The 11,959-nt window shown below is 35.1% G+C and overlaps 1 long non-coding RNA gene across 1 annotated transcript; it reads left to right on the top strand.

The window, feature by feature from the left end:
* The first annotated feature begins 6,869 nt into the window (after positions 1–6,869).
* LOC307116884 lies at positions 6,870–8,885 on the top strand. The gene is made up of 4 exons (XR_013815343.1): positions 6,870–6,962; positions 7,077–7,136; positions 8,570–8,692; positions 8,786–8,885. It is a non-coding gene; the product is annotated as an uncharacterized lncRNA (long non-coding RNA).
* Positions 8,886–11,959: the final 3,074 nt, after the last annotated feature.

An 11,959-nucleotide genomic window follows, 5' to 3' on the forward strand; every position in this document is an offset into this window, starting at 1 on the left:
CTCTACACTGGTTACCTATTAAGTTCCATATCAATTACAAAGTATTGCTACTGACCTATAAAGCCCTAAATGGTTTAGCTCCAGTGTATTTAACGGATCTTTTATCGCCCTACAATCCATCGCGCTCTTTAAGATCACTAAACTCGAGGCTTCTGGTCATTCCTAGGATATCTAAGTCCACTAAAGGAGGGAGGGCATTTTCACATTTAGCTCCTAAACTCTGGAATAGTCTTCCTGATATTGTTCGAGGTTCAGACTCGCTGTCCCAGTTTAAAACTAGATTAAAGACGCATCTCTTTAGCCAAGCATTCACATTATAAATACGTTTTATGCTACAGTTAAATCGCACCAACAGCATTAATATTCTGAACAGCAGCTATGCTAATAATTTCCCATCTGCTTTTCTGTTGTTATCTCGGGACACTAGTCCCGAGGTAACTAGTTCGTCAGCTCCAGTTTGTATCCAGCCTCTCATGGAGACTTCAGATGCCCCAACACCTGTGATGAGACGACTCGACACCTGTGAAGAGACGACTCAACGCCAGCGTTGTTATGGCCTAAAATAATACATGATTGATTAACTTATCCTAACATTTTTCTTTAACATTCTCTTTCTAACATTTTTCAATGTACATTTATGAAATGCTCTTTCTGTGAAGCTGCTTTGAAACAATGTGTATTGTGAAAAGCGCTATACAAATAAATTTGAATTCAATTGAATTCAATTGAATATACTGCTACTATTTATTTAATTTGAAATTATGAATAACATTATTTTTACCATGACTTGTTAGACATTTCCATTAAATACGAGACAAACATCGTGCCTCCTTCATTAGAGTTCCTCATCCTCACAGTTTGACTGTCAGCATATTCTTTAAGGCAGGGGTCCTCGAGGGCCACTGTCCTGCAGAGTTTAGCTCCAACCTTGTTCAAACTCACCTGCCTGTAGCTTTCTAGTAATCCCTACGAGTTTAATTAACTGCAGGTGTGCTTGATTAGGTTTGAAGCTAAAACAGGACCAGGTTTGAGGTGTTTTCTTTTGAGGAGGTTAAAAAGATTTGTAGTGTTGTCATCTGACGTGCAAATCTCATCATTGCAACATTTGCAAGTAACTGTTGCTTGCGCCGTGTCTGTTGTGGAAGATCCAAATCCTTTCCATATTAGCGATGTTGATTTTTTTTGTGTGTGTGTCACTGTGTTGCTAAAGCTCACCAGGAATGTATACGATCCTGTTAACACGCCGACATCTAGCGTGCCCCACCAGCCAATTTTTCATGTACTTGCATTGCATGTTGGGACGTAGGTGAAAGCCATAGAATAGCAATTGATAGAACGTCCTCTATAGCACGATACAACAATATTTCTCAAAACATGGATCTTGGAGACATTTTAAGCATTCATGATCAAATGTCGTCATATCGCACACCCAGAGTTCCAAAAGATCTGGTGGATGAATAAGCTGTCTGAATGATTCACAATCATGAACTGATTTGGATCTAACCCTTTAACTGATTTTTCTAAACTGATAGAAAAGAATGACAATTTAAAAACTTGATTAATTCACAAATTGTACATTGCTAGCTGTTAATAGAATCGCAAAAAAATCGCAGTACTACCATTAAGCTATATTTTGCAATGCTACTGCCCAACACTTCATGTCACAATGATCCAGCAGTATCTATATTGAACTTGACCGCAAATCATGGGTAAAAAGTATTTGTTGCTGCACATTTCATATGAAAATTAAATTACTAATTTAATTCACTAGAAAAAAATAGTTTATTACCTTGAGGAATACAGAGCAATAATCATTCAGGGGCCAGAATGTTAAGCTCTGGCTCTGTTAAAGCACAAGGTTCCATTTTGAACATGCAATTCAAATGTGTGATGGTTTACAGGAGATCACGTTTGTGTTGAATGTTTCAAATGAAAGAATTTGTCATTATTGATATTCTCAGGTGTCCCAATCCAAATGACGACACAGTGGAGCTGCTGCAGAACGGCGTCTCCACATCCAGCCGTTTCTCCTTCAGGATGTTTATCTTCACTGCAAACTCCACTAAGCTTTACCTGCACTGTGCTGTTCACCTTTGCCTTCTGTCAAGCAATCGATGCCCAACAGTCAGTTTACAAAATCTCTCATTATTTATAAATTGGTTATGTTACATATTCAAGATGCTTTAGTACTTTAGTTGGGAAAAAAATGGTCAATGTATGTGTTAAATATCAGTCTAATTTATCAATTATATTAGCCAGTGTCCCTTTCTGTGTGTTTTTCTGTCTGTGTATATGGAGTATCTATAGTAAAATATGATGGGTAAATGTAAAGGTTTACGAATCTGCAGTGTATAAACCCTTGTTGATCAAACACTAATATAACATACCTGCAAACTCACAAGTGGTGAAAAAGGTGACATGTTTCCGAATTAAATACTTGTAGGGGGATCTGGGGCATTGCCCACAGTAGAACGTTTTTGTGGTTTTAACATGTAAACGAAGCATTCTGGTGCACTTTGACAAGAACGTAAAGGGAAAAGACAACATTTGCATTAAAACAAACAAACAAACAAAAAAAACGTTTACACTATTAAATTTTACGCTGGGCATTTAAACTAATTTCACAATTTGATTTGATATTGATTAACATGGGGCCTATCAGGTACAGTACATATCAAATTGTATGTACTGTACAATGTGTGGATTTTTGGTGGTGTAATTCTCATCAGTGTTATATTAGCGTTTACATGCTTAAATCTGCATATTTGTGATATTTACCCCAGGGAGTTATTTACTTTATAAACGCCATTTTTTTAACCTTATTAAATGTATGCATCATCTTTCATGTCAAATTCTTACATTTGATCAATAAATTCAGTTATAAAAATAAGACTCTATAGGGCTGTTTCCAATCAAATTAAATAATTTACACTGAAAAATGACACCGACAATGAATTATGTTATGATATTGATGTTTTAAACGTTTGAATATATACAAATAAGAAAACATGCAATTATATTTTAAACTTGAAACTAAACCGCCAATAGGTGGCAGCAAGTGACCGTCTGAGAGAGTCATTGAGTCATTCATTCAAATGATTCATTCAAACCCTGAATCATTCAGTAACAAAACACCGCGCTGTGTGTTGCTTTCCTTTGGAACCATTTTCCTCAGTGAAATAGAACAAAAAAGTCAATGTTGCAAAACAGCTCCGTAAGGCCCTGATCACACAGAACGCGTTTTTGCAGCGAGAGGCGCCTCTTTGAATAGATTTCTGTTGGCAGAGAGCGTTATTCAAATAAATGACATATTTTGATTTAAAACGGCGCATTTCGCCGAACAGCGACTAGTTTGCAGGTATGATATAAGTAAAATTGGTATGTTTTAAGATTTAGGGCCAGATTTAGTAAATAGGACTAAATAGTGTGTGACAAATTGAAGAACACAGACGCAGCCAGATCATTTTCATAATGATCAACACAATCCATTAAGAGCAAATCTGTGTAGGGCCGCAAACAAGCAGAGCCGTTGATAATCGGGTGTGTGTGGTCTAACAACACTGGTGCAAAATGGGTTAAGAAGACATTTTTTGGAGCTGTAAATAATGACAAAAATACCAGTTAAGTGATTGACGCAAACCTCAGTAAATCACATTACATGCTTCATCTCATCAATTTTGCATCTAAATGACAAAATCCTACAAATGCATATGCAATTAAAGCTGCAAGCAGCCTCACGGGGCCAAGCCGTTTCAATGGTTCCATGGGTTCAAAAACTTTAAAAGTAACTTTAAAAACCAAAGTATTCTTACTAAGTATTCTGACTTTTTTAATGTAAGACACAAAGTTGGTCAGATTAATATTCATTACCATCACTACAAGCACTGCATGAAAACACTGAAATCCGGCACTATCCGGGCATGGTATACTCCTGTGTAATTTGATGTTTACCGGATGTATGTGGGAAAAAGCGGATCAGAGTAACACGGAACAGTATATTTCCAGAAAAACCCAGAAACCTCACGTATGCGGACGTATACAGGAATCCGTGAAATTTCACGGACATATACAGCTGAAACACTGCTGGGTGTGCTAGGACTGAAGACTGTTAGGTGTGAAGAAGACCTTTCATATGTTAATGACTGACACTAGTGCTGGCTGTTCTCAGAAGGAGGGGGGCAGGGGAGGACTTCAGGATTGAGAATTATCTCTGGGCTACTGTAGGCTACAGCAAACAAGCTTTTTGCACAGAAAAAAGAATTCTTAAGGCCCTGAAACACTAAACTGAACTAGCAATGACTAAAGCCGACTGTGGGGTTGGTTCACGTTGCCTGGGTCTGGGCCAAACCATCAGAATGGTGTGTCAGGGCCTTAAAACCACTGCATGAAAAGAGTCTCTTAATCAAATATTTTTTATAAAAACAGTACAAAATAAAAACCCTGTCTGAACATATACGTTCACAAAAAAATCTGAATATGTAATGAAATAAACAAAGAAATGTAATGGAATTAACAAAGGATAATTAACCAAACATTTTAGACTATCCCCAAACAATTTTTGCAAAGTTTTACAAATTGTAGGCAATAATAGAATTAAATAAAGAGGAGATGAAATGTGGAAAATGAAAAAGTTTGTTTTAAAAACACCAAAAACTGATATGCTCAAAATAAAAATATGGAATAAAAAAGAGCAGGGATTCACTTGCTCAAGAAACACAGAAACACAAGCAGATCTTTCAGCTCTGCAACTGTTAACAAAAAGTGTCACTCCAAGATTCTTAACTTTAACACGCTGCAAAAAAGTTGGGTTTTGAGGTTTGAAATCCACCACTCACAATAGATGTAGGTGCAACCAATAAGGTTACCAATAAAAATAAGGCAACCAATAAAAATAATCCTAATTTTACAGAAAAAAACTTCAGTTTATTTACAGTATTTTCTTGTAATTTTGAATTATGTTTAAAACGATGTAAAATTACAAACAATATCTAAATAAACAACTTGACTGTTATTTTAAGGATTATATAATTAATGACAAACTACAGTAATTCTCATTTTTTTATACAGGAACATAACTGTATTATTTTTCTGTTTTCATAAATAACAAATTCATGCAAAATTACAAACAATATCTGTAAATTAACAACTGTAACACAATATTTAGCTCATTATATTAAAGATTTATGTTTATGTCCATACTAACAATTTAACATTATTCTTTGTCATTTTGAAGTAAATCTTATTAGTTTTATATTTACACTGTAAAAATAAAAACCTAAAAAAACAGCAGCTACAGCTGCAAAACAAAAACCGTAAAATTAAAGTCAAATATCTTAAGTCAAATAAAGTTAAAAAACTTCACAGAAATTTACATTAAACGTTTTAGAGAAAACACTATTAGTTTACAGATTTTTCCTTATTTAAATTAAGATATTTTAATTTAATTTTCTGTTTTACAGTGAAGGTGTATTTTTACATTCAATTCTGGATACAAATATAACAAAATATATAGCAAACTAAATATCAAACAATAATTGTTTTTAAAGAGTACAAATCTGCACTGCTCTCCAGGTTGAAACTTCTGCCCATACCACAAAACACCATTTGACCAATTAATTAAATATAACAGCAAATAAAAATAAATATACACATTTTCTAACTGTTGTTTAAAACAAGTTTTTTCTATATTTGCAAGGCTATTTGCTGTCTTTCCGTGTTCTTTTGAGCGTGATTGGTCAATCTGAACGTCATCCAGAAATCTGGCCAATGACAGTGCGCGCCTTCAGTTTGAATTATACACCCGTTGCCGTTGGAGTTGATCGTGGCTCGCGGGGACGCGACGCGATCGCGGCTTCTAATCTTCACATCGGTCTATTAATGGCATTGCATGGACCATTTAAACCTGTTAAAATCTTATTTTGGACGAATTTTGATGGTGGGATGTCGACTGAGAACGAAAAAACATGAATACGAACAGACTAAGGTTTCAATGGCGGACAGCAGACGGCAGAAGGTAACGTAAATCCCTTTATATTGTTTCTACTGCTCATCAAGATATAACGTTAGTGCATTAAAGTCATATGCTAATCGTGATTAACTTACATATTCTGTTTCTGTGTTTTGTTGTGTTGTAATATTGTTAAGATAGGGCTGGGTGTTATGGCGATCTGATGATACTGACTATTGTTAGCGATTTTGCTGTAAACGTTAACATTACCTTTTTATATTGCGGAATGGGAATATAGCGTATATAACGCAGCACTGACTGTACTAAAACTTTTTGACATTTTGACAAGGAAACATGCATGAATGTAGAATAATGAACGGGACATGCATGTGTTTAAATAAGCCTCTCTCAGACAGCATGCGATCCCGAAATCAATTATCTTTCTGTAAAATGCACACAGTTATCTCAGTAAGCCTCTCATGCGAGGTATTCACTTGATTTAAACAGTCAGTAATGTCTAAAGTAAAGTCAAACAGTTCAAGTTAATGTGGGGAAACCCCCCGGATGCGTGTCATTCTGTGCATCAGTTCTTAAAGGGGCTGCAGCTTTGTCATCATTTTAATAAAACAAAAGAATAGAGAAGACCTTCTGCTTCTTTAAGAATCAAGTGATATTAATTAATTGAATATCATACAGTGAAGACTTTTAAAGCAGTATTATTCTGTAGCATTTTAATAAAATATCCATCAAAATAAATATATTGTGATATCGTTATTGTAAAATAAAATTTCTCATGTATGTATAATTATATGGTCATAATGCCCATCCCTACTGTCAGCTAGTTTTAAGATCAAGCTTGTCATAAAATGTAACAGAGTTTTGGAATGAGTAATCTGAGAACACTGTCATGTACACTTGTTCAACAGAGAGGACAGGAATCCACCATACTTGGACTCTGAAAAATTATAGGCAAACCAGGATTTTGGATCTACTGTGAAGTTTTTGTATGGGCCTGGTGAGTATGTGTTGCAAGTCCTTGTCCGTAAGTTGATAATTAATATTAATGTTTTATCAAACAAATTAATATTCATTTGTGTGTGTGCATGTTTCTTCCCCCCTCATGATCCAGAAGTTTTGGATCCATGATCCTGAAGAACTTTTACAGATGTTGACCCTGAATGTGTAAAAGGTAATCTTAAAAATGTTGTCATTATTTTAATGTTCTCTGTTTTTTTTCTGTAATGTAGACGCATGCATTTTCTGTGAAGTTGCTTTGAAACAATATCAGGGTTTTTCCTACATTGAAAATTTTTTGCCGGCCGCCAAATTTTTTTTTGTCCCGCCAAAGCCTTATTTGATGAGTTATTGTGATTTATGAGTGATGTAGAACAGATGACTGCTGCACTTGAGTTAACTGAGTGACAGAGAGAACGACCAGTGAGCTCCTCCCGCTCGCACGCTCTCTGTCTTCAAAATAAGCATTCTTAGCTTTCTAATATTTCACATTTTACGTTAATCAAAATCAAAAGGTCGGAAGACCGAATCCATGTTGCACGTGGCGCTATCAGACGTCTTCCTTTAATTACCGCTGGGTGTGAAATGCGCTCAAAACATTGACTGATTCTCTGACCAGCTGCAATAAAGCATACTTTAAATAAACAGGAAACAAATCCTATCCGGTTATGTAGTGTTTTCTGTGTGTTGACAAATCTTTCGCGATGTTCTAAAGACGGGATTCACACACAACGCGTCTGCTAATGTCCGATTTGCCACCTAATGACTCCTTTGAACTGAATCATTTTAACAACTGGTTAGAACAACTGATCTGTCCAACACTGAACTCACGAAGCAGTTTAATCATTTACTCAGAACAACACCTGAAATGAGAACACAAGTGTGCTTACCCACTTTAGCAAGAGTGGATAGTAAGAATTAGTTTTAATTATCAACAGTCTTTCAGCTTATTTATGTTCATAATGTGTAGTAAAATAAATCGCCTAAAATCATTTAGTTTAGACTGGAGTGAGGTGAACCCAGAACAAAGTTGTTGTTAGCTAGCTGATTGTATATGGCAGAAAATTAGGCTATTTGTTCATTTTTTTAATATTGATATGATTACCAAAACAAACAATTATCAGTAAATAGTGTAAAAATGAGGAAAAAAAACAAACATCAAGGTATCAAAATAAGATAAGCAAAAGTTACAAACTTTCTTTGAATTTATTTCAAATTTATTGTCAGTTTTGTGCTTGCAGATCAAGTGGGTAGGGTATTTTTGTGTGTGTGTGTGTGTGTGTGTGTGTGTGTGTGTGTGTGTGTGTGTGTGTGTGTGTGTGTGTGTGTGTGTGTGTGTGTGTGTGTGTGTGTGTGTGTGTGTGTGTGTGTGTGTGTGTGTGTGTGTGTGTGTGTGTGTGTGTGTGTGTGTGTGTGTGTGTGTGTGTGTGTGTGTGTGTGTGAGTGAGTGAGTGACCATGTCTGTCAGCCACCACCGAAGACCATTTTTGACCCAGGAAAAACCCTGAATATGTATTGTGAAAAGCGCTATACAAATACATTTTAATTGAATTGTTTTACTTACTTTTATTGGCATTAACTATATATTATTAATGTATTATTTGGAAGGTCGCAAGATGTATTTTATTTTGTGAGACTTTGCTGAGGAAGTATTCTTTGGCTCAGTCTGAAAAGGCCCAGAAAAGAAACACTATGAAGAACATCACACAGAACCGTCAGAGAAAGAGACGGGTAAGTTAAGAAACCGGTTAAGCTTTTTCCCTCCAGAATGTTACTATACTCCTCTCTGAGTTTTAGTGGTTAATTTACTGTCATGTTTTGCAGTTGCTGGAGACCAGGTCCAGGGTTGCACAAACCAACACAGAACCTGTGGAAGACCGCAACTATAGACCTGATGAAGATGATGATGATGCTGTTGTTGATGGAAGGACAGTGTGGATGGTTTGGCTAGCTCAAACAACATTGTGTTAGAGTTGGTCACAATTATTTTATAATTATAATTTTAATATTCAATTTTTCCATTTTATATTTTCTTTATTCCTATGTTTATATACTTATACTTTTATTGGTTCCCATATATAGAACATTTACATATATTTTATATACACTTTTTAATTTATAGATTTCTTTGTCTCGTTTTATAATGTATACTTTGTATGTTTGTTCCTTTTTAGATGTCCATGTTGCTTTTGATCTCCACGTTTTGTATTGTTGTTCCTCTTACGTCGCCTTCCTTTAGAAACATTTTGTTCACTTATCTTTTCCCCCATTCATTTGAATGTATGTTTATAATGCTCTTTGTTCTTTTTATTTGGTTATATTGTTTACTTGGAATATTTATGTGTATTTTATATACACTTTTTTTTGTCTTATAAATTTATTGTTCTCATTTTATATTGTTTAATTTGTATATTTATTCTTTTCCTTTTTATGTTCACTGTGTATTTTATTCCTTTACATCTGTCTTTTAAATGCATTTTGTTAATTTTTTTTCCCTTTTTGTTTCTTTACCAATTCAATTTAACGTATATTTATGTTCTTTGGACTGTTTATATTTTTACATTTGTTCCTTTACATTTTCATCCCTTTTAAATACATTTAGTTCACTTGTTTTTGTTTCACCATTGTTTTAATGTTCGTTTATAATGCTGTTAAGAATGTTTTTTTTATATATATATACCTTTTTAATAAATATTTCAGACTTTCTCAAATTGTTTTGTGTGTATTTTTCTTTTGGGAGGGAGAGGGGATTATTTTTTATATATATATATATTATATATTAATTAGCAAAATCTGCATAGCTGGCCTATAACCAATCAAGTCCCTATGCTACAAAACCTAGCCCACCCTTAGCCTTAGAAGTAACCAATAAAGTCACTTGACTGGGTTTTCAATGCGTCCTGTCCTCCAATAGCAGTCTGGGTTTTGGGAGTGGTTTTAAAAAAAACAACCAATCCAGTTTGAGATGAAGGACCAATAGGGGGTGGAAGGCAAAGCTGTTTAGAGGTGTGAAAATGTCTCCTGGGAAAAACTTGATGGGATTATTTGCCATGGCAACAAATGGCTGTAGCATGGGAGTATACGGCCACAACATACATCCGATTTGGTACCATTTCGGATGAATACGGACATATACGGATCCATGGAATTTGACCTATCCGGCCAGTATACTCCTGGATTCTTCCGAATTTCAGCAGTGTATACAGGAGTATCCTGGTCCGGATACACCTTTTTTCATGCAGTGAAGTGTGTCGACTTTCATCATTTTCCTACTCACGGTTCATAGGGCTGCCATAGACTCCCACTGGGGAGGAATAATAAAAAAAAACTAACAATTAAGATTTTGTATATAAATGAAAGGCATGTTATATTTAATAGGAACAAAAATTAGTAATGCTTACCTGAATAATAAAGGAATTGAAATTACACATTATTACACAAAATGTATAAAGTTGCCGCTCACGGGACTTGAGCCCACGAGCCCTCTGGGTCAGATGACTGAAAATTAAGATTTTGTATATAAATGCAGAGCATGTTATATTCATATTTACATTTTATTCAGATATCATGACCTGTAGGTGGTGCTGTTCCCAAATTTGGCATGGACCCTAAGATCATGGATCCAATGAAGCGTACCAATTTCTGTGCGGTTCAGTCCAAAGGTAATTTGAGCCAAATTTTGAAGGATTAGTAGCAAAAAAAATGTATAATGTACTTTTCAAAATGGCCACTATTGTTATAGGCGGAGTCTTAATGTCAGATGTTTACTGTGATCAGCATGATGAGAGGAATCTGGTGTACCCTTAATGTTCAAGGCTGTCCTCTGCTGGAGACTTTGTGCACTCCTTTATCTTGTTCAGTGATATTTAACAGGGATTCACACAGCTGGATTTTGCTCTTTTCTCTATCAGGACTGTGACTCTGGACACCAGCGGAGAGAGGGCAGGTCTCTGGACTTCCATGACAGTGCTTCCATATCCATGGGTCCTCTGGTGTGGTCTGAAGGGAACACAGGTTAACATTTAATTTATTATAATCACTTGTAATAAAGGTGTATGATGATTTCTATTGTGAATACATGACATTTCAATGCATTGCATTATATTCCCTGTTCACAGATGAGTGGGTCCCAGACCAAGTGAAGGTATCTGAGGCTTCTTGTCTGTGTGCTTCTCTGATGCTGTTACTTGTTCCTCTGATGAGTGTCCTGACACACTTTTAGTTTAGCACCACAACATTTGACATGCATATTGTCTGATGCCATTTTAATTGGCCACAGTGGTTTGGGGTTTCTAAATGTTTCTTTTTTTCATAAATGTTATTTTATGTAGCATAATTCAAAGTGTTTTTCTTCTTTTTAAAGCAGAGGGTCTGTTCTTTCCTTTGATATATTGTATGTTCAGACATTCATACAACAACATATTCTTGGTGTGAGTCTATTTTACATACAAATGCATTACAACTTCTTTGTCAATAATAACACAATAAAGTTTCATTAACATATTTACATTGTGATCCTTGATTTTAGAGTTATTTTAATTTATTTTCTTTAAAAAAAAAAAAAATGTGTTTACTATTTAGGAATTTTTTATAAATGATGTATAAAAAAGGGATTTTAATTATCCAAAAGGTAAATATAGTACTTTCAGCAAAAGTATGAGAATGTTTTATGATCATAGTTATCTATACTCTGATTTGCAGTCGTTTTGCTTCTTTTCCCTAGTGATGTTATGATAATCTGCATGAGAAGAGTCTCGCTATTTTACTTCTAATTCTAAAGGTTTTGTTCTTTCTTAGAACACAAGATGAGGTTCAGTCAGTGGTCAGATTACCAAAAAGTATTCTTGTATCGTTCTGTTTTAGTTATTTGAAGGTGAAGAGAAACTGAAGTAAATGGACTGCATTCATGAAGTTGAAGAGCCAGTAGGACAGAGAGCATTCATTGTGACAGATATTTGCACAAGTTCAAATTCAGTCAATCCTCTGACACTGTCCTCG

This window comes from Gobio gobio (assembly GCF_949357685.1).
Source record: "Gobio gobio genome assembly, chromosome: 20".
Lineage (NCBI taxonomy): Eukaryota > Metazoa > Chordata > Actinopteri > Cypriniformes > Gobionidae > Gobio > Gobio gobio.